Genomic DNA, 23,951 nt, shown 5'->3' with positions numbered 1-23,951 from the left:
CCGCACGGGGCTCGCCTGCGCAGGTAGAGCCTGCGGCCCCGCCGGCCCCAGGGTGTCCAGCCGGGCTCGGCCCGGACGGGCGGGCGTCCCCGGTCGGCCCGGAACGGGACTTCCCTGACAGCGGCTAGGTCACTTTCTCTGCGCTCCCGCCCCACCTGGGAAGCTGAGCGAACTGCCAACCAGGAGACCGAGGGGCTGTCCCCTCGCGCCCTGGATGAAGCCTCGGTTGGAAAAGCAGCGGCCGCCGCCTGGCGAGAGCCGAGCCAAAGGAGCCCGACGGGCGCTCGGCGGCCGGCCGGCGCGGGAGTGAACCCGCCCAGGAGGAGCGCGCTCCCGGGCGTCCTTCCCCAGGAGCTGGCTCGGGCAGCCCGGGGACGACGCCGGGACTGCGGGAGTTCTTCGGGCAGCCTCCCTGGGAAACGGAATGTACGCTGCACCTCCCGTCCACAAAGACAGCGCTAATGTATTCCTGAGACGACTGGGAGACTTCCGCACCCCGGGCTTCTCCAAAATGAGCATTATCATGAAGCCCAGATCCCGGTCGACCAGTTCCCTGAGGACTTCAGAGGCAGTTTGGTAACGTGCTGCTTCCCCGGTTGCCCCCACTCCCTCCCTTACCCTCCCCCCACCTTCTCCCGGTCTCACCTTGATTGACTTCAGTCTAGTCGTTAGTAATTACTGACGGCTCCCAGGGATGGGCGTGATGTTCAGGAACACGGAATTAGTGGCCCTTGGATTAACATCGTGGTGTCCAGTCTCCTGTGCTGGAGCTAAAGTGGGGTTTGTAACTCTGTGGGCTAGAGCGATACATGATCTAAGGAGAGAAACTTGCAGATAGGTTGGATGTTCAGAAAATGAAACGTGTCACTTTTCCCTGCCTGACTCGGTTGCCTGTTTCCTCGTCAATCCAACACCCACCCCTTACCCCTCCCTGTCAGGGCTCGCAGCTTTTGCCACTGTCTTTATAAGTAATATCGTAACTTTTAGCACAAGTGCGTTAGAAATTAGTAAGATTTTGTGTCTTTAATAGTGTAGTTGTGATTGACAATCTTAATGAAGTCGCTAAAGATATACCAAGTTAGCATTCAGACAACTCTTGTGTTTTGTTTTAGTAATGCCCCTGAGTAAAAAACTCTTTGATTTGGGGGTAATTTTAATAAATTCTCCCTAAGTGAAAGTAGATTCTACTCTTTCAGTGGATGCTTCTGTTCCCCCGACTCTGACCTGATATGCCCCTAACCACAAGGCCCTTAAGGAATCATTTCCCAACAAAGGGACTTTGGGGTCTGCACAGTTATTTATAGAATACTTTTATGGCCATTATTTCAGAGGTAAAAATATTTTTTTCTCCGCGATGGGTAGTAAATAAGTAACAGCTTGCCTCTTCAAATGTGGAAAAAGTGCTTTTAGATAAGGGAAATGCAAGCGATGGTTGAAGACAGGTGCTCGGCCGTATTGTAGCAGAAGACAGACAAAAGCTGTGCCAATTTCATAGGTGAGCAGGCAGCCACAAATACAAGTTCCCAGATGCTTTGTGTAAGAATTTCAACCTGTGCTTATGTAGTTCGGACTCGCAATTTATCGTGCATGGCCTGGAGGCAAAAATTATCTCTACTGTCTTATTTTGGTGAGTCAATAGACCTCGAATGAAATCCAGCAGCAGACCATCTAAAGACTTTGTCCCTTATCTCACTGTCCATTTTTTACAAAATAATCCATGCAACAAATTCTTTCTTGGGTTTATTTTAAAGGAAAGTTTGCCTGTGCAAATAAATTTCTCAGGCGTTATTTTTTTTGAGGGGGGTGTCAAACAGTAAATACTGGGAAATTATTTTCAGCATTACCATAGCTAATTTAAACCTCTGACAGGGGTTAATCTCAATTTATAAAATAAATGGGGTTTATTTATTTATTATTTTGTGTCTGCCAACTTGAAAAAAGGTTCTGATAGTGCCTTGCCCTTTGGGCCTAAATGTCTGGGAGACCTATTTTCAAATTCAGAACTCAGCCACAGGCATCAGTCCATTTCCTAAGACTGTGGCATACGCAGACGCACTTTGCTGGTCTGAGATTTTCCTCATCTATATTTATCTACTAATCTTTCACACCATTTTAATTTGTATGAGTTATTTTTAAAAGGAAGCAGGCAGGGCTAGGATTCTAAATACAGTTTAAAATAACATATATTTGTTAAAATATTCATTGTTCCATTTGGTTTTAAACATTCTGCATAGTGTTGGGTCAGAAGACGTTATGAATTTGGAGTAAATGCCTATCATTTCCTAAAAGAGTCTGAGGAGAAGTCAGGGGAATAAATATGTAAATAGAATAAAACTGCGTTCTATGGAATTCTCTCTGGTTATTTGTCTTACAGCTGACTTCTTTGTAATATAATATATTACGGATAGAATATTCAGTAGAGTATAATAGAAGATACTGTAGCCTTTTAATGTAATTATTAAGTGGATAATAAAAATGGTGCCCACACGCTCATTCCACATTCTGGGCAGCAGCCTGGGTAGACCCCTGATGCCTAAATAATGTGGTGTGATGGTATAAGTGCAACTGTTATTAATCCCCTTTACCACTGAAATATTGTAGGTATACACATATGTATGTATTCATTTATTATCATTCCTTGTTATTTACATTCGTATATAGGGGCCCTTAAGGAGCCTCGGTGGTATATAGTGGGGTATACATTGGGCTGTTAATCTCAAGATCAACAATTTAAAACCACCAACTGCTCAGGGAAAGATTTGACTTTACTCCTGTCAAGAGTTATAGTCTCAGAAACCTGCAGGGGCAGGTCAGCACTGTCTTATAGGGTTGCTATGAGTTGGATTCAACTTGATGGCAGTGAGTTTTATAAGAATCTTTGGGTAGCACAGGGAAGCATTCAACTATTAGCCAAAAGGTTGGTGGTTCAAAGCTACCCAAGGCTCCTGAAAGGTCACGGCGTACTCTGCAGCAAACGGACTCGCCATGAGTCCACAGTAGAGAGCTATAGCAGGTCCTTCTTGCCTGGTGCCTCTGTGCAGACTTAGCCCAGAGAGACGTGCTGGTCACTGCCTTCTGCTCCACAGCCTTCCTGCTGCTCCGTTCTTGGCACCCCTCTCCTCAATTCCTTTTCATGCATCAAAGCCTGTGTCATACTCAATAACAGCTGGCGTTTTCGGAAAAACACCAGCTGATTTCCCATGTATCTCTTTCTCAGAGTTTCCCCCATCCTGCACTTGAGGATACCTTGTTCTTTTGTCTGTATCCTTTTGATTTTGTTTATGTAGATCCCTCTCCTTTGATCAATTCGGATCCTTTTCTCCAAAACTCTACTCCTCCTCCTGATGTCTGGGAATCTAGATGGGACCTGCAGCCATTGGCTATCTGCCTTCGGCTGGAGTCCAAAACTTCGATTATTTCACCTTTATTTTGTCAGTCTGCTCCTTTTTAAACAGCACCATAAAAAGCATTTCCCACTGATTGATTTGGAACAGCCCTGCTTAAACCCCAGGGAGTATTTACATTTTTAAGGGGTTGGAGGCCTCATGACAAGCTTATTTCTTCTTATTGCGCCCACTTAAAAGACCAGCCTGACTTAGACTAAACATTTGAGGAATTAGAAAAGGGAGATAGTCTTGAAACTAATATTTCCTTTAATAGAAGTATCACAATTTTAGATTTTTACATAGCAAAAGTATATACTAGATTGCTGATATAGTTAAGTTTGGTGATGCCAACCTGGCTGATAAACACATGTGGGGTTAATTGAAAGGTGGAGGGATGAATGGCTCGGTAAACCTCGCCTTTCTAGTTCTCAGATCTCTTGCTTTCTGATGGTCAGACCAGGGTGCAGCTGCCTTAGCCAGTTCCCTGCTTCAGCTGGCAAGGCTCACTTCCCAGGAGACATCCTTGAGAAGAAGCTGCATGGACCTACCCTGCAGCAGCGCTGGGTGCTAGAGCAGCAGTGTAGAGACCCTGCCAGCACTGAGATGCTTAAATGCTCACTGATTCGGCTTCCTCCTGCAGTCAGTGTCATTGTGTGTGTTTTGTGAGACTGAGAAGGATTTTGTAGATGGATGTTGGACTTAAGGGCTTGGACAGAACTGAGCTTGGATACTTTCTTACTGTACACTTACCCTTTATATAAAACTTTCTCTTATATACATATGGGTTCTGTGGATTTGTTTCTCTAGTCTGCCCTGACTAACACAATTGCTTTTTATTGAGAACCTACTATAAGCTGGGCTGGGCAGGAAATGATTGTGGTATTTATGTTTGCAATTGAGAAGAACAGTAGCTGGAGCTTCATATGTTCTTGGAAGATGATGAAATTAACATACTTTGTGGTTGTTGTGTGTGTTGCGTACTTTTGTAATCAAACTGTTCCGATAGCGATGTCAGCTTTTGAATTATATGTAAAGAACAATTCAAATTATTTGAATTATACGTACATATTTTTCTTTTTTAAATAATAGTTTTATTGACAGAGCTTACACAATCCAGTATACCCATGCACATCCATCTCTGTTGTTCAGTCCCATTGGGTGGAGTTATACTCTCATCAAAGCTACCAGTTACATGACATTTCCTTCCTTAGGCCTTGATATCTCTGTGGATCTTATCACTTATAAATGCAGATTCCAATGACATTGCTCATTATTCTATGTAAAATGTGGATCTTTCCATTGAAGTTAGGAGAGGAAGGCCCTAGACAAGATGGACCTTGTCCACCCTTGACATGGTGGCTGCAACAATGGGCTCAAGCAGAGGCACAAATGTGAGTGGGGCACAGGACCGGGCAGTGTGTCCTTCTGTTGTAGGTTGGAACCAACTCAGTGGCACCTAACAACAACGTTCAAGTTAAAACATGATAATCTTTTGAAATATCAAGGGAACTCGGGCCAATAAGAGTGTGATTTGCTCATTTCTGCTATGAGAACATCACCGTTTCCCAGGTTCCCATCCAGTTAAGCTTGGTCTCTATGAGATCCGGGTGGAAGACAGATGCTCCCCTCCGTCACGGGGTGCCCATTGAGTTCAAGAACAAACAAGTAACATCTGAGACAGAAGAACAAAGTAGGTAACCATTATACTTACATTTAAAGGTAGAGAGAAAAGTTTGGAGGACGCTCTTTCAAACCTTTGGTAGTAGTTACCTTTTAGAGGGAAAAATAGCAGAGATTTAGTGAAGTTTTAGGTTTTTTTAAAAAATCACACTTTCTATTATAATAAAAGTATAAGTACTACAGGCATTAGCAAGCTCATCTATATATCCGCCTACCTACCTATCTATATAAGTAAGTAAATAACAATTTACTCAATGTCTAAGTTAGGAGAAATAAGCCTTGTAGTACTAACGAAAAACATTTGCTGCCGGCATGGTTCTGACATATGGAGATGTCAGAACAGAATGTGTTCCTTAGGGTTGTCTCTGGGTGGTTTTTCCGAAGTAGATCACCAGGGCCTTCTTCCAAAGCACCTTTGGGTGTACCCAAATCTCCCAGCTCCAGAAAGCCTTTCAGTGGGTTAACCCTTTGCATCATGCAGGGCTTCCATTTCAATAGCGGGCAAATCACATAGTTTGGATACTTTGTTTCCTGGAGAAAAATGGATCCTCTTTTCCCCAATAATCCTCTCTTTCGAAGGCTTTGAAAAAAAAATTAAAGTTGGATGAGAGTTCTGATTTTAGCCTCATCATAAAATGGGTTGGCGCCAACTACTAGTTTATAGTTAAGAAAAAATGAGCCCTATAACAATAATGATTAGTATGTGGGAAGAAAAATTATTCATAATCTATGGAAAATTTCAGTTTCACTGTAATTTGCATTTCCTAAGTATACTTTAATACCGTTTCTGTACTGTGCCATTTCGTTCAGTGTATCAGCATTTTTGTATTTGTCTAAGACTTTTAGCTTTCATTTCGTGGAGTGTCTTTTACAAATGAGAACTGTGCTAAAAGTTCTGGAGAAAGCATCTCATCCAGTCTTCCTTGCTACAGGGGAGGAAGGGGTACAAGTCCAGGTTCTGCAGGACACGTGCCTGAGAGATGGAAACGCAGGCCGTCCTTGGCTTAGGGCGCACCTGAGTAAGGAGGAAGGAAGGAGACTTGTCTTTGTTGCATTTTCCGTTTGGTTTGTTTGGGTTTGGTTTTTTGATACATCTTATTAGTCATATGTTACAGCATGTAATTTGCTGATGTGATCGTTCTTGCATGTTCACTCTCAGATGATCGATGTTATGAGTTAATGTACAAAACACTGCCCGAGTTGTCCAGCAATAATAATGAAAACAGAGTGAGGTGTCCAACTGACGTTAAGACTGAGTTCCCACAGAGCTGTGGGAAAGAAGCCCTACTGTCAATCCAGGGCTCCTGGTAACTTGGGCAAGCCGATGCCAGGGCAGGCTGGGGCCAGAATCCGAGTCTGTCTGCATCGAAGACCATTTCCTCTGTTTACTTTGGTGTGTTTCCGCTCCTTACCGTCTTCCTCATGACTGTCTTCACGACTGTCAGCTTGCCCGTTCAGTGCATATGTGGAACCCCTAAAATACTGTGACTGAGCGAAGAAATGAAGAAACGCTTTTCTGGAGTTGTGATAGTGCATGAAGCTTAGTGCTGACTTCGGGTGTTGAACGGCGGAGGTTGGAAAGGTTGCTGTAGCTAGACCGTCTGGGTCATTACATTCTCTACTGGTAGCAAGCACGGCCATCTGCTCCCCATTGTGGAAGAATGGAGAGCAAAGGTCAGTGCCTCCCGGTTTTGCATAGATCATCTTTCTAATTATGTTAGCGAGCCTTGCTTTGTCCTGGGAAGCTCCGTTAAGGCTTCGGGTTAGGGATAAGCACTAGGTTTCAGACATTCATGACATTTTATAATGTTTTATCTTGGATTTAGAAAGAGACAGAATTCCCTTTCCTACCGATTATTCAAAGAAGCTTGTAAATTGAAAATGTTGGGGAATTAGCAGACATTCCACCCGACTGATTTTGACTGAATTTACCAATTTTGACCTGAATTTGTTAAAGTTGTTGCAGCATTTTGACCAGGTGATAAACTTTTTTCATCCCATTTGCCTGTTAGTTGTTAGATCTGTTACAAATCTGCAGAGACTCAGCTTGTGGAAGAAGGAAATGGGCAGCCTTTGGTGTTATATTAAACATAATTGTAGAAATATAGAGTGGACCGCGTATCGGTTGTAAACTAGGGAAAAGCTAGATTCATCCCTGCTGCTTCTATGTTGCTTTCTCTTCAGGCAAAACCCACTTGAAGTCATGTTTTACTCTCCTCCTCTCACTGCTGTGGAGTCAAACCCACTCACAGAGACCCAGTAGGACAGAGTAGGACTGGCTCTGTGGGTCTCTGAGGCTGTCCGTCTTTCCAAGAGCAGAAAGCCTCCTCTCGTCCTGCCAAGCAGCTGGTGACTTTGAACAGCCAATTTGGTGGTTTTAGCATCGTAGTGCATAACCCTCTCTTATCAACAGGCCACCTTAGAGTCATGTTTACTCCCTTATAAGATAAAGGAGATGGGCTAGTGTGCTGAATTGTAAACATTTTTTTCTCCCATGGAGCACTTTTTACAAAAGAAATGTGATTTGGAGTCAAACTATAAATATGTATGTATGACATACACGTAAACTCACTGCCATCAACATGCATTCTGACTCACAGCGACCATATAGGACAGCATAGAACCGGCCTTGTGGGTTTCTGAGACAATAACTCTTTTTTTTTTTTTCTGACAAAAGCCTTTGCGTTTAATTTGATAACGTACACATTTGACAAAATATTTGTAGAATAAAATTATCCATGGACAGGCACAAATAACAAAACTGTAAAAAACATAAAAGCAATATACTTTTTCCAACAGACATATATTTATAAAATTTCCTATTGTGAATCTGGAAGACTCATTTCTCCAACCTGAAGTCCCATCAGGTGACCTCAGGTAGGACGTACATCCAAACTCTTAACACATTTGACAATTAAGGATCATCATCTCTTGGAGTGAGCTGGCAGGGAAGTGAAGGGCCAAATCCTGGGATATAATACAGAACGGAAGAATCCACTGGAAAGTGTGCTTTTTAACAAAGGGCAAGAGAAACGCAATATACTAACCTTTCTCTTAATTTCCATCACTGTGAAGTCACTATTAGCTCACAGCAACCCTAAAAGACAGAAGGGAATTCCGGCCTGTGATCTCTAAGGAAGAGACAAGTAACTCTTAACAGAATAGAAAGACTCATCTCTTGCCCTCAAAGCGGCTGGTGGTTCAAACTGCTAACCTTGTGATTAGCAGCCCAACCCATAACCGACTGCACCACCACGGCTCCTAACACACATATACACACACACATACATACACATAATATATATGAATATGTACACACATGGTTTAAAATGATAGCTATACACCTTTGATACAATGAACACTAGAAAAACATTCAAACGTGTAGCATCTACACACAAATGTATAAAAATGGATAACCTACTGCCATCTAGTTCACTTCCTCTCACAGTGACTTTTTTTTTTTTAAGGTTTCCAAACTGTAGATCTTTATGGGAGTAAGCAAACAGCCTTGCTGCCTTCTGGTGAACAGCTAGTGGGCTCGAACCACCAAACTTGTTATTTACATCCCAACACTTAACCCACAGCACCACCAGTTGCTATGAGTCAGCATCGACTTGAAGGTGGTGAGAGGGTTCCAAAGATTATAGTTTAAAAACTACGAAACTAATAAACAAGGAGGCCCAGTAGTGATGTTGGGTAAGCATTGGCCTGCTAACTGAAAGCTTGGTGGTTCAAACCCACAGTCGCCCCGCAGGAGAAAGTGAGGCTGTCTTCTCTAGTGAAGATATACAGCTTTAAGAATCCTGCTGCTATGCGTTGGGATCAGCGTGGTTTAAACCTGATACAAATGCTAGCTCCTTTAAAGTTCTCCTTTCTCACTGGCAGGCCTGGAGTGGGGTCAGGAAGCAGCCGGGTGGAAGAACTGCAAGTCATTTGGAGCTAGCTGTCCAGTTTAACCCCCTCATCACACTGCCACCTTCTGGGGAAGTGCTGCTCCTCACACATTGGAAGCGAGCAGGCAGTATCCCCACACTCGGCTCAGCCTAAGCAGCTGCTGCGAGAGGACAAAGGAGGCGGACTAACTGCGAGCCCATCTAGTTCCCTGCTCTGCTGGAGAGAGAACACATTTGTAAATCTATGTGCTCTGGAAATCAAAGCTTCCTGTTAGGAAGGCACTGGTGCTTTACAACCCACGCCGGGAAGTTCTTGTTTGTAGCTAATACTAATTTCCCTTACAGAAATGTCACCCCGTTTCCGCTTAGCTCATTGTGGAGATGGTGATAGGCAAGCAATAGCCAGAGATTCTTAGGCAGTGATACCTGAAACCAGCTCCTGGGGGAAGTCGTCATCTTTTGTTTCAAAAATTTCACCTGGCCAAAAATCATTCTGAATCAGGAAAGTCAAAGATCCCAGTGGGATTTGTTGAAAGAGATCTGTCATAAAGCCAAGTGTCAGTGGGAGATTGTTTTCAGTCTCGGGCTTCCAATGAAAGAGCATCCTTACTGCGGATGCTTCTCCTTCCTGTTTAAAATACATCTAGGCTGGTGCCTGGTTATCAAATGATATAGTGTCTGTGGTCTTAAAGGCTTGAAGTTAAACAAGCAGCCATCTAGCAGAGAAGCAACAAGCCCACATGGAAGAAGCACACCAGCCCAGGTGCTCATAAGGTGTCCGTGGGATCAGGTATCAGGCATCAGAAGAGTCAAAACAAAACAACAACAAAAAAAACGCCAAACATATTGGTGAGAATGAGAGGTGTTGAATTACAGACCCAAACCCATCTGTAGGCAACAGTACATCCCCTCACAGAGGGTCACAAGCAAGAGATGAGTCAACCAGGGCACAGTATTAGCACCAAGGAAACACACACTATTCCTCTGGTTCTTTGAGGCTTCCTCACCCCCCCCCCCCACTATAATGACCCCAGTCCTTCCTTTCACTATGGGCGCAGCCAGAGCATGTACAGGGGTACAGATTAGATCCCATGACACACAGAATCCAGGTCGGATAAACCCCTCAGGAACAGAAATGGGAGTAGTGATGCTAGGAGGGTAGGGAGAAGGTGGGGGGAACAGAGGAGGAAGGAGTAACCAATCACAATGATTGACGCATAATCCCCCCCCCAGGGGGATGAACAACAGAAACATGGGTGGAAGGAGACAGCAGTTGGTTTATGATATCAAGCATCTATTTGTAGGCATTGGAGTAAGTGCTCTATAAATGCTTGTTTGTCTCATCTTCCATCCCATAACTGTCTGAATCCATATAGCTTACACATCACAGAAGGAGGCCTGCTAGTGTAATGATTATGCATTGGGCTGCTACCCTCAGGGTCAACAGTTCAAAACCACCAGTTGCTTCTCCTCAGAGAAAGACAAGGTGTTCTGCTCCCATAGAGTGCCAGTCACGGAAACTCACAGGGCAGGGCTCATTCTACCCTGTCCTTCAGGTTTGCTGTGAGTTGGCATCGAATCCATGACAGTGAGTCTGATTTTGGCTTTTTTTGGTGTCCATCACAAAGATGGGGAGAAAGCATGGTCTACTTCTAAATCCAGCACTTTGTTGCTGTTGTTTTGCCTGCTGTCCCAAACTGTTTCATGAGCCTGGGCCACACATGGTTTTGCTTCGTGGTTTTTCCCAAAATAAGTCAGCAAACTGTTATTTGTACCTTTCCTTGGCCTGACCTAAATTGATCCTTTCTCCTTTTAACCTGGTACAACTCAGGAACAGGTTGATCGCATCCCCTTCTGTACGCGCCTGCCTCCTTCCCCACATTTGCATACAAACCTTGAGCACGGCCGCTAGAGATGTATCAAGAAGTAGAAATGGACATTGACACAGCTTTGTCCCCAGAGAGCCGGCCAGGTCGTGACTTGTTCAACTTACCAACACTCTCCCTCTGGCAGGCTACAAAGTGAATCGTCTTCTTCCTCGCTGGCATTTGATCAGTTTGTTATAGAGCCTGGCAATCTTGGAAATGAAAAAGGCCGCAGAGAAGCTCAGCTGTCCTATTAGCCTGATCTAGTCCACCATTTGGGATCTGGGGACGTGCTGTTGGCCTTTCTGCTTCGCTGTGGTCAAGGAACATCATGAGAAACAATATTAATGATTTGTCGACTTTTTATGGAGAAACTGTTCTTCTCTAAACTCAAAAAAATGAAGTGTGAGGTCAAGTAGAAAGCTAAGAGGTAGTCTCTCAAGCAAGTTGGCCAAGGTAGTGTTATTATAATGTGTGCTTGGTAAAGCAGAGCGGGGAGAAAGATGGCCCTTGACAAGGTGGATTGGCAAGTGGTTGCAACAAGGGACCTGTGCTCAGGAGAACAGGGATGTGAGGACGGCATGGGACAGAGCACATTGTGTTCTTTTGTGCATCGGGGTCGCTGTGATTTGGAACTGACTTGACTATACCCAAGTTCGATATTATCATTTGGATCATTGTGTTAGTCTGGGTAGACTTGAGAAACAAGACAGAGTTTTATATAAAGGGCAAGTGTACATTAAGAAAGCATCCCAATCCAGTCCAGTCCAAACCCATAAATCCAATATTAGCCCATATGTTCGATACCAATCTATGAAGTCCTCTTGAGACTCACAAAACACAAGCAATGACACTGAATGCAGGACGATCACAGGCCCATGAGTAGAAAGTCTTTGGGTCCACTGGCATAAGCATGGCAGGGGTCTCTACATGGCTTCTCCAGGTCCACGGTTCTGGCTGCATCAGGGTAGGTCCATGTGGGTTCTCCTGAGGGATGTCTCGAAGGGAGTCAGTTTTGTGTCTCGTCAGTAGAGTGTCTCCAAGGGAGTGAAGAGAGAGAGACGTGTCTTCTGCCTCCAAGGAGGAAATTATCAGATGTCCCAAAATTCTCAGGAGAAGGCCATGTCCACACAGAGGCCTCATTGGCTATGACCCGATTGACAGCCTAGATTCCACCCCTTCACTCTTAATCCTCTCAAGACCCAAATTGACCCCAGATTATATAAGTACATAATCAGTTTCTAATGCAAGTCTTTAATGTTTTGGTTATGATAAAATGTAGCAGAGCATTTGTCATTTCAACTACCTTGCATATATATATATGTGTATGTATATGTATATATAATTTAGTGATGCCAATTAAATTCACCATGTTGTACGATCATCATTACTATTTTGTTTTTAAATTTCCATCTCCTTTACAGAAGCACAATACCTCATAAGCCATAACTCCCTGTTTCACCTCCCATCAGCCCCCGGGTTATCTCTGATGTATTATTGGTTTCTAGTCATTTGCCTATTCTAGATATTTCATTAAAGTGAGGGAATATACTTGTATTCTTGTGTCTGTCTTGTTCCACTTAGCATCATGTTCCCAGGGCTCATTCACACCTGGGCACCTATTTAGAGCTTCATTAAGGCAGAATAGGAAGTGCTCTTAGTCACACTGATATATACTAACGGCCCTCTCCCAATGTGGAATAGTCCTTCGGTTGGGGGGGAGGAGGCCAGAGTGGTGGTCCCAACTCAGCTATGAACTGGCTGTGTAACCTTGGGCCTTCGCTCATTCTTTTCAAGAATAAAACGACCTCTGGGTTTCACCCTGTATACTCAGTGTAATTCTTCAATTCTACCAAGTTAATACGCACCACAATAATTCTATCATGACTTCTCAAATAATAAGACTGGGCGATTAGGCACAGATTTATTGGGGCTCAGGCTTCAGAAATCGTCAGAAAGACATGCAAGATAACATTTTTACCAAGTTCTTGTCCAGGCTGCTGAACTTTGTTCATCAGACTTTGAGGAAGTTATGCAGCCTCTTAAGTACCTAAATTCATGTCTTAGAATTTCAAATCTACCCCTCTCTATTCTGCCACACTAATCTGTAGCAGAATTGAAAACAGTGGCAGTTACTGATTACCGATTTTGCATGATGGGTCAGGCACAATGCTATGTCTTCAGTACGAATGATTCCATGAAATCCTGCGGAAAACTGTTGTGAGGCAAACATTCTCAGTAGCCCACAGGTTAGGAAGGGAGAAACTGGGATCTAGCCAAGAAAACGGACTTGTCCAAAGGGACTGGGCTGACAGTTGCATTGCTAATAGTGATGTTTTAAAAGCAAGGATAAACGTTGCCTTCGGTGGTAGTACACCCATCTAGATGTTCAGAGTGTATACGTACTTGCACATAGCACAGTGGCTGATCGCTTGCGAGTGCCCAAGAACGCTTAGTCTACCTTGTCTTTTGAACATCTGTGTATCAGTGTGTTTCTATAGATAATCAAGAGCACTGTCGGGTGAGCACTGAACTGCTACCTACCAACCTACCAACCTATACCATTTGCTCCAAGAGAGAAAGTTGAAGTTATCTGTGAAGATTTCACAACTTCAGAAACCCTAGATAGCGTGGATGTGAGTTGGAATGAACCCAATTACAATATTGTCACTGTTAATTTAATTTTTTTAATAAATATGATAACATCTTTCTGCCCGTCTGCATGCTCTCCCAATCCAAACAGTCTCTGAGGGACTCTCTTACACCTGAGCAATTCGATGGAGCTCTGTATTCTGGGTGACTCACACAAACACTGATTGAAAGGAGGCAGAGAAAAGACGTACACAGTAGAGAAGACCAGGCCAGATAGAAGGGGGTCAGTTGGAAACTGTGGACTTGGGCACTCAAGGTGGCTCAGGGTACCTGTGATCTCCCTGCCCAGATGTCCCTGTCTCCTAAAACCCCCATCTCCTCTCACCCTACAGTGCATTCTTGGTCGTGTAACCACAGCTCTGTATGTCCACAGCCCAGACCCAGGTTGCAGCCTGGTGAGACTCCTGCTTCCTTTACCCAGCTATGGTGGTGCAGCAGAAAGGACTTGGGCCTCTGCTTCCATCTGTTTTGAAGAGGACTCAACTCAAAACTCAGTGCCACAGAGTCAATTCTGACTCACAGTGACCCTGAAGGACATAGCAGAACTGGTCCTGTGGGTTTCTGAGTCTGTAAGTCTTTACAGGAGCAGAAAGTCTTACCTTACTCCGATGGAGCAGCCCGTGCTTTTGAAAGACTGGCCTTGAAGGTGCACGTGTACGCACACACACACACATACACACACACACACTCCAGAACCACAACTCTGTAGGCCACCAAGACTTGAGGCACAAAACTGACATCAATTCCTATGGGCTGAAGTGCTGTCTCAGCCTGAGCAGGTGTGTGGTGTTTTGCATTGAGCTGATAACTTCAAGGTCAGCAGTTTGAAACCACCAGTCACTCTGAGGTAGAAAGCTATGAACATTTTTTAACCACTTGTCATCTATGAAAAACATACTCTGTGAATATTGTAAATCATTAAAACTTTTTGGATATTACAAAATAGGACAGCTTAATTACTAATGTCATTATTAGTGGCCACCCAGGTTTTTAAAAATGGTATCACCAGCACATCAAAATCTACTTTGAAGCCCTCCTTGTCGCAATCCATGCCATGAAGGGTAGTACCTGTCCTCGTTTGAAAATCGCTGACCAGTCCATGGTGCTGTGAGGTGCAGTAGGTTGATTCTGACTCGTGACCCGGTGGGAAACAGAAGGAAACCCGGTCCAGCTCTGCACCGTCCTCACAATTGTTCATGTGCCTGAGCCACTGTGGCAGCCACTGTGTCAGTCCAACACACATTACTATTGTCTGCTTTGGAATTTTGTTTGAAAGGATTTGCCCAGCGTGTGCTAATTTGTGTTTGGCTGGATGTTCTTTCCTGGTAAAAAGATAATAGATTGCTTCTTGTTGATAGGTATATCGTTGTTGTTGTTGTTGTTATTAGGTGTCATCGAATCAGTTTCAACACCCAGAAAACGTATGCACGACGGAACAAAACACTGCCGGACCCAGCACCATCCTCACAATGACTCCAGTGCTTGAGCCCATTATTGCGGCCACTGTGTCAGTCCACCTGGTGGGGGCCTTGCTCTTTCTCACGGCCCCTCCCCTTACCAAGCATGAGGTCCTTCTTCAGGGACTGGTGTCTCCTGACAGCATGTCTAAAGCATGCAAGGCTCAGCCTTGCCATCCTTGTCTCAGGCTGCACTCCTTCCAAGACAGATTGGTTTGTCCTTTTAGCAATAGGTCCTCAATTTTTTTTTTTGGTAAAATTAATTAAGCTGACTTATTTGAAATAGACATTTAGAATGGCATGCAGATGTTCTTGTTTCTACCATAATCTGGTTTGTAGTAAGACGACCAGGGCATCTAGAATGATGGTCTCTCTCTTTAAAAAAAATCATTTTAATTGGGAGGCTCTTACAACCCTTATAGCAATCCATCATTCAGTTGGTATGTAACACACTTGTATATATGTTGCCGTCAACATTTCAAAAACATTTTCTTTCTGCTTGAGCCCTTGATATCGGCTTCTCTCCTGCCCACCCCCACCCCCCCAATGAATCCTTGATCAATTTATATATTATTGTTGTTATTTCGTGTCTTATACTATCCATTGTCTCCCTTCACCCACATTTCTATTATTCATCCTTTTTGGGGGTAGACTATATATTGAACTTTGTGATGGGTCCCCCCTTTCTCCCCCTTCCTCCCCGCTCACCGCCCTCCGCTCACGATTACCTTTTGACAATCATTGTCCAGACTGTTTCTTAGACTCCAAATGGCCGTTTCCCCTGGGGCTCCGTCCAGCTAGTTGTTGGTAGCTGTCCTGAAGTCAGCCACCAAGTCATGGAGACCCCATGGGCAGCAGGGTTGGGCCATTAGATCCTGGGGTTTTTAACTATGTATTTTCAGAAGCCGGTGGCCTGGCATTTCTTCCTAATCTGTTTCATCTGGAAATGCCCCCTGGAACCTGCTCAACATCACAGCACCGTGTGTAAGCCTGCGCTGAAAGAGGGCCTCTGACCAGGAGAAAAACCCAGATCTCCTGCATGGAACACAAGAATTCTACCACCAACCCACCATTGCCCCATGAAGCCTTCGTAGACCTCTCCAAGCAGCGTTTAAAACGCCCTCTGTGATCTTGTGAGACCTGGTCGTTTTCTGCATTCTCACTCTGGCAGCACTGCAGTGAGTAGGCACTGGCTCCCCTGCCGCCCCTGCTGGACAGGGAGGTCTTGTGGAGGAAGAAAAGGGCTTGTGGAGGAAGAAAAGGGCTTGCTCTCCTTTGTAGACCTTCGTCTAGCACTGGCCAAACCCACCCCTCTTGACAAGCATTCGAGTTCTTTCTGTTGCAGGGCCCGAGAGAGCAGAGCACAGTGTCGCATTGCAAAGAGAACGTTTTCATCTCTCATTTTGTGTTTGTTTTCCAATACCTAGTACTTTGCTGGGGATTGTACAGGGTGAGGACAGGCCAATTTTACTCCCTGGGGATGAGATATTTCTGGGAGAGTTTAGGCCATTTCTTGTGGCTTTCACTCTTACTTTATCACCTTCACTAATAACTCTGTTCTCTACCTTTCCTTACTCATTGGGCTACGATCCACAAGGCCAGCAGTTCGAAACTACCAACTCCTTTGTGGGAGAAAGATGGATCTCCTACTCCAATTACTATTTATAGGGGAGCAATCTCCCAGGGCCGTGCGACCCTGTCCGCTCGGGTATCTATGAGTCGGCCTCAACTCGCTGGCAGTGAGTTTGCTTCTGGACCCTTCTCTACGAGCACCTCTCGTTCCCTCAACTATGTTCATTCTAGAATCTACAATTCATGGTTTTTCTAAATATTCCGTCTGTATCCAAGAAATCCATCTCATCTAAGTATTGAAACTGACCTCTGACCTTCGACAATGAGATTCGACTTAGGCTTAGCATTCCTCCTTGTATTGTGCCCTTACTTTCCCGTTCTTAAGTCAGCTGAAAGCTGTATCACACCTCCAGAAGTACAGATGGAGTGTGCAGAAATGAAGGTCTAAGTCTAAATTATAAGGCAATAAACAATTCTGACGTTGTGTGTCCCACATTGGGCTGTTCACCGAAGGTGAACAGTTTGAACCCCACAGCTGCTCCCCGCGAGAAAGGTGAGGCTTGCCACTCTGGTAGAGTTATAACCTGGACACCCGCACACGCATTCCTGCCCTCTCCTTTAGGGATGCTGTGAGTTGGAACTCACTCAAGGGCAGTGTGCTTGTTTATTTTTTAGAAATACTTTTATGCATGGTACAAAAATTATTTTCTAACCAGTGAACCATTTTGTGATTCTACAGCTTAGCGTGTCCAGGCCCTTTAAAAGGGAATTTAGGTTCCAGACTGTCTCTTCTAGCTACAGAAGTCGAGGTGCATTTTTCTCTGCTCCATTTAACCATGTCTGTTAAACCAGCTTGTCTCCAGGCATGCTGCAGAGGGTGGGAGAGACAATGATGAAATCCACAGTCCTCACCTTCACAGAACTGACAGGGAGGTGACCTCAAACACACGCCTGGAGGAGGGGACGTCTATCTAGTCTTAGTTACCATGTCAATTCTAGGGTTTTTATCTTTCATTTCATTTTGTACTTTTATGAAAAGAGAACCTGCTTACTGATAGCAACTGAACTTTGTTTCCTTTTGCATCGCAGTTTCCGTTTGCAAAATAGCAAACGACGATCCGAAAGCTATCATTAACAGACTAACCGAAAAGCTTGCCACTTGAAATTTGGATAGGGTTATATGAAATCAACTTGGGATTTTTATTTTATTTTTGGCTGAAATATTTTCTCTTGGATAGAGTGATATTTTCCTTCTAAATAAACCACTGACTTAATCATCTCCTATGAGCCCCTGTTAGCCAGTTTCACTCCATCTTGTTTTAATAATTCTCATTTTGATGTGTTTTTAATTTTCCACGCAGAAAACGGGCAAACCTAGACATGTTCATACCTCTATAAGAAGGGGACACAAGAGGGAGAGAGCAGGAAAGAATAGTTAGAAAGTAGTGATTTTTAAAATAAAAAGAGTTCATCATTTATTTATTTGTTTTTAAATTTAAAAATAGCTCATACATTCACCTTTCCTGTAGTTTAATTTGTGGCTGAAATGCCCATCTTTGGGAGGTCTTTCCTTTATCCTGATTCATCTTTGAAAAAATTGTTAAGGCCTCTGCTTCACTAATAAGGGAAAGAAACGTTTCTTTTCCCCAAATAACTGTTACTCATTTGTTTGCCAGCTCGCTAAACAATCTCAGTTTACTATTATCTTGGCTGAGTGCAGTTTTATTTCTTCATTCATCATGAATTACCCGGACATGACTGCATTAATCTCAATGACTGCTTAGGTAAACACAGCTCTAAGAGAAGCCTTTGGGATAACTGTCAAAGAGCAGCTTCCATTTAGGAAACAAAGGAAACTAGTATTTATGGACCGTTAGCACTGTTGGGGAAGCTTTGGGCTAGTAACCACAAGGTCATCAGTTCAAACCCCCAGGACGCTGCATGCTCCCATAAAGATTCAGAGCCTCAGAAACACTACATGGATGAGATGAGTTAGAATCGACTTGATGGCAGTGGGTTTGGTAATTCAGTGTAAGGAGCCCAGCTGGTACAGTGGTGTAGCAGTCATCTGCCAATCAAAAGGTCAGTGGTTCGGACCCACCCATGATTCTGCAGATGAATGATGAGGCCGTCTGCCTCCATAAAGATTTATAGCCTCAGAAACCCTATGGGAGAGGTATCCTTCGTCCAACGGCGCTTCTGAATCAGAATTGACTAGAAGGCAATGACTTGGATTTTGGTCATGTGGCATGAAGAGCTAGCACTTAAAGATGACAACTGCCATATAGGTGCTCAGGTAACAATAAAATAGCCAATTATCATCATACTTTCACAGTGATTCACAGTATTCTGTGCTTCCCAAACACACAGCTGGACAATTGGCATTTTGTGTAATTACAACAGCTCCAGCTCTTCAGGATTTGCAAGCAATAAGAGGCTTTAAAGAATCGCAGACAGTAGTCAGGAAAATTATTAATATGTAAATTGAGTTTTAAATGCATTTCTAAAATCCTCCTTCACTCTACTTTATCCGACTCCTCATCCCTTCTTAAAAAGTAACCTTTTTAATTTTTTCTAATGTTGCTGTTTTGTTGCTGACTGACTTTCTTTGTAAACGGTGGGTAATTTGGGGTACAAGGCACAGTGTTAGATTCCAAAATCCAAATGTGCCATTTATTGGCAGTCAAAAACTACCTGAATTTCCAGTACAGAAAGCCCCCAGATCACCAACAATTCCGTTCCTAAATATGTCTTTACATCAAACGGTCTGTAAATTGCAGGAGTTGAGTATAGACCAGCTCTAATATCAGTCAAGTGTTTGCTTCTGGGGATTCTGGGGCTTCAAAAAGTAGAAAAGTGGAATTGATAGATAATGAAATTTTCCTACAAAAATTTTGAAGTCCATTTGATTTCAATTCACAATGAACAGAGTGGGCGTGATCAACTTCCCAGGGCCCAGAGGCTAAAGCGGGGCAGGCATCTGGGAACTTGCCCCCTTGGACACTGGACCACAAGATCCCAGAGACTGAAAAGGCTGCCGCAGCAGAGGCGGAGAAGCTGCTGGGTGCCTGCAGCTGCGCAGATGAGGAGCTGACGCAGGAGGAAATCTAGCGGACAGAACAAGAAGCTCGTGCAGAGCACTCAGACGATGGAGGTCATTCGATGAGTTCACGTCCGTGCACTGATTTATTCCAAACAAACACGATGAATCGTAGCTCAGCTATCGGTGGATGGATACAGAAAGTACTCTCAGTAATTCACTCCGCGTCCCCTTGGAGCCCTGGTGGCGTAGTGGTTAAGCGTTGGGCTGCGAACCACAAAGTCCACATTTCGGAACCCACTTGTGCTCCGCAGGAAAGATGGGACTCTACTCCTGCAAACAGTTACAGTGTCAGAAACTCCTAAAGGCCGTTCTACACTGTGCTGTGCGGTCATGGTGAGCTGGCACCAATGACTCGATGGCAGTGAGTTCGGGTCTCCATTTCATTAGGGGGCCTTCAAAGAAAAACTCACTGCCAGCGAATCCATTCTCATAGCGACCCTGTGGGACAGAGTGGAAGTGTCCTGTAGGTTTCTGAGATTTCTCTGTTGGTTTTGAGCAGCTGACCTTGTGATTAGCAGCCCAGCTCCCGTCTATCCTGCTCCTTCAAAGAAAAGGTCCAATCGAAATAGTGATTCTGAGGAGGTCCGCACAGAAGCTTATAGCAACTAGAAGTTTGGAGACATTCTAAGGGTCCTCTTGATGGAATTTGTCAATGGACGCAGGTCCATCATGTGGGGCTTATTAGGAAGAAGTTATAAGAACACTGAACATCACCTTGGTGAGAAAAGGGCCAGGAAAGTTGTTGCACTGAGGAGCGTGTGTGTGTGTGTGTGTGTGTGTGTGTGTGTGTGTGTGTGTGTGTGCTTCCATCACAACAAAGCACTGTACTTGCTAATCTTTCATGGGTAGCAAGAGAATTTCATTGGGAATCCTGGACTTGACTCTGGCAGTCGGTTTCCTATTTTCGTGAGGACTAATTACATATTTTCTGGATTTCAAAATAAGATCTGTGAGAGTACTCATTTAAAGGGGCAGAAACTGGGCCCCTCAAAGATGCCCAAAGTGTCCTGTTGAAAGATGTACGTCAAAGAGCCCCAGGAGCCCTGGGGTGTGGGGGTGTGTTAGCCATGGGCTATGAGCCACAAGGTCACAAGATGGGGCTTTCTACTCCCGTTAAGAATTACAGGGTCGGAAACTCACAGGGGCATTTAGGTCGCTGTGAGTCGGCATCGATGAGATGACAGTGAGGGTGAGATACAAAGAGCACAGGACTCTTCGGGGACGGGTTGCGGAGATGGGAACAGCGCTTGCAGAACTGTGTGCAGACTTAGATGGGTGATAGGCTGAGAAACAATGGCTTCACACTTGGATAATGTTGTTTCCTAAGGGCTTCTTTGATTTGTGGCACTACTATTTGACTGCTCCTCAACATAGGTAATTGTGGAGAGAAAAATATACAGAACAAGGACTTAGCAAACTTAGCCTTGCCAAAATGCTTTAATTAAACTCTCAAACCCCCTTGTTGCCAAATTGCTTCAGGCCATTCATGTCCAGTCACTTGCTTCCTAGATATTGCACAGATGTAGCCTACGCTGCACGTTTCCAGTGCCCATAAAGGAGCCCTGGCCTTCAAGGTGAGCCTGGACTGAACGTCAGATGAATGCCTTAGTGCCCTTTGAAATATTTCTGAAAGAAAAGCTGTCTTAATGTCTTCTTTGAATTTCAATGCCCATTGGTGCCTCTGCTTAGAGTGTGAACCAATTTGAGCAGAAAAAAAAGAAAGAAGGCTCTGAGAACATTCTTTTGAAGAGAACGACCCTCTGCTCCAAGGTTCCAGTCAAGTAGTCAGATCAAAGAAAAGATAGTGCTTTGTATGTCAACTCCTGTTGGAACTTGTGAATCCTATAAAGTTTGATGGGAGAACAAGGTAAAGCCATGGAAAGGTCTATGGAATTTGGCCACAAAACTAGAAGTTCCCGATTGAGTATCCCTCGTTGAATAGGTTCATTCATACTAGTAGGAGAAAGGATGGTTCCTTATAATAATGACTTCTGACTAAGGATAATTATTGTTCGGAAAAATACTTTGGGTGACTTACGAAAGACTTGGAAAGGGACGCTGAGTAACTCTTCCCATCACTATAGGTGGCTAGGGAGAATATTAGGCGTCATGTACAATGCTTAAGCTGCGATCTTGAAGGGACTCTCTCTCACTGCCATCTAGTCCATGCCTACTCATAGCGACCCTATAGGACAGGGGAGAACTCACCCTGTAAGGTTCTAAGACTAATTCTTTTTTTTTAAACGTTTTATTAGGGGCTCATACAACTCTTATCACAATCCATACATATACATACATCAATTGTATAAAGCACATCTGTACATTCTTTGCCCTAATCATTTTCTTTTCTTTCTTTCTTTTTTTCCCCCCTTTTCTTTTTTTACATTTTATTAGGGACTCATACAACTCTTATCACAATCCATACATATACATACATCAATTATATAAAGCACATCTGCACATTCCCTGCCCCAATCATTCTCAAAGCATTTGCTCTCCACTTAAGCCCTTTGCATCAGGTCCTCTTTTTTTCCCCTCCCTCCCCGCTCCCCCCTCCCTCATGTGCCCTTTGTAATTTATACATCGTTATTTTGTCATATCTTGCTATATCCGGAGTCTCCCTTCCCCCCCTTCTCTGCCGTCCCTCTCCCAGGGAGGAGGTCACATGTGGATCCTGTAATCAGTTCCCCCTTTCCAACCCACTCACCCTCCACTCTCCCAGCATCGTCCCTCACACCCTTGGTCCTGAAGGTATCATCCACCCTGGATTCCCTGGGCCTCCAGCCCTCATATGTACCAGTGTACAACCTCTGCCCTATCCAGCCCTGCAAGGTAGAATTCGGATCATGGTAGTTGGGGGGAGGAAGCATCCAGGATCTGGGGGAAAGCTGTGCTCTTCGTCGGTACTACCTTGCACCTGGACTGACCCATCTCCTCTCCTAAACCCCTCTATGAGGGGATCTCCAGTGGCCGACACTTGGGCCTTGGGTCTCCACTCTGCACTTCCCCCTTCATTCAATGTGGTGTGTATATATGTATATACACACACACACATATTCTTTTTTTTTTTTTTGCATGATGCCTTATACCTGGTCCCTTTGGCACCTCTGATTGCACTGGCTGGTGTGCTTCTTCCATGTGGGCTTTTTTGCTTCTGAGCTAGATGGCCACTTGTTTATCTTCAAGCCTTTAAGACCCCAGACACTATCTCTTTTGATAGCCGGGCACCATCAGCTTTCTTCACCACATTTACTTGTTCACCCACTTTGGCTTCAGCAGTTGTGCTAAGACTAATTCTTGACGGGAGTCGAAAGCCTTGTCTTTCGCCAGTGGTTTCAAACCGCTGACCTTGGGGTTGGAAGGCCAACACATAGCCACAAGGGACAGTGCTGCGTATTGCCTTCCCTTTCACCTAAGTTAACACGTGTCTGAGCTCTAGCCAGTGACTTCCTGGCCCTCTCGCCAACCACCGAGAACATTTCTAGGATGAAAATCTTTTCTGGACTTTGGAGCCATGATTTCAGTGTTTGTACTTTGGGGATTGGCTTTTCGCTCAGCATGATGTCCTCCAGGTTCATCCATGTGACGAGAACTTTCCAGGTTGATTGTCTTTCTTTAGTGTGGCTGATATTGCATTGTGTGTGTCTACCAAGGTGTATTCATCCGGTCCTCCACGGATGCATATTTAAGATGCACATCTTTTTCTCATTGGTAATAATGTGTCAGTGAACATGGTGACCAGAGAGGCAGGTTGTCAACAAAATGATGGAGGCAGGGGAGACACGGACAGGCTCTCAAAACTGACTTACACTTTAGCCTTAAAAGTTTGTAGAAAAATGGAATTAAATGATCCTGGAATTTTTCTGTGAACTTCTTGAAGCCCCTCATTACTATTTGCTTTGTTTCTGGTGGATCTTGATGTAAAGTACTCTCTGCCACTATTTGCTTTTTTATTTTGATGTTAGAATTTAGAACTTTGCAAACCAGCGATGTATGAAATCCCATGTATGTGGTCATTTGCAAGTGGAATGAGAGGAGAAATTTACTAAGAAAATGGCAAACCTAACCATTGTCCTCAATTTGAAGGTTCATATGAGTCTCTTCTGAATCTGGACTTAATCTAAAATTATTTGATTAAATAAGTATCTATACATATGGGGAAAATCAACTTTATATCTAGATTTAGACTGGAACTTTCCTCGACACAGAGTTCATATATTGCATTGTCTTTAAGTGCTACTTACGCTCAGTTTGTAGACATAAATTCTAGTCTACCATAACACAATAGACAAATAGATAACAAATATGGTTTTGCATAGAAAACAGTTTTACAACATGACCTT

Source organism: Tenrec ecaudatus, chromosome 2 (genome assembly GCF_050624435.1).
Source record: "Tenrec ecaudatus isolate mTenEca1 chromosome 2, mTenEca1.hap1, whole genome shotgun sequence".
NCBI lineage: Eukaryota > Metazoa > Chordata > Mammalia > Afrosoricida > Tenrecidae > Tenrec > Tenrec ecaudatus.
The sequence above is the reverse complement of the archived record's forward strand: the minus strand, read 5'-3'. Positions refer to the sequence as shown.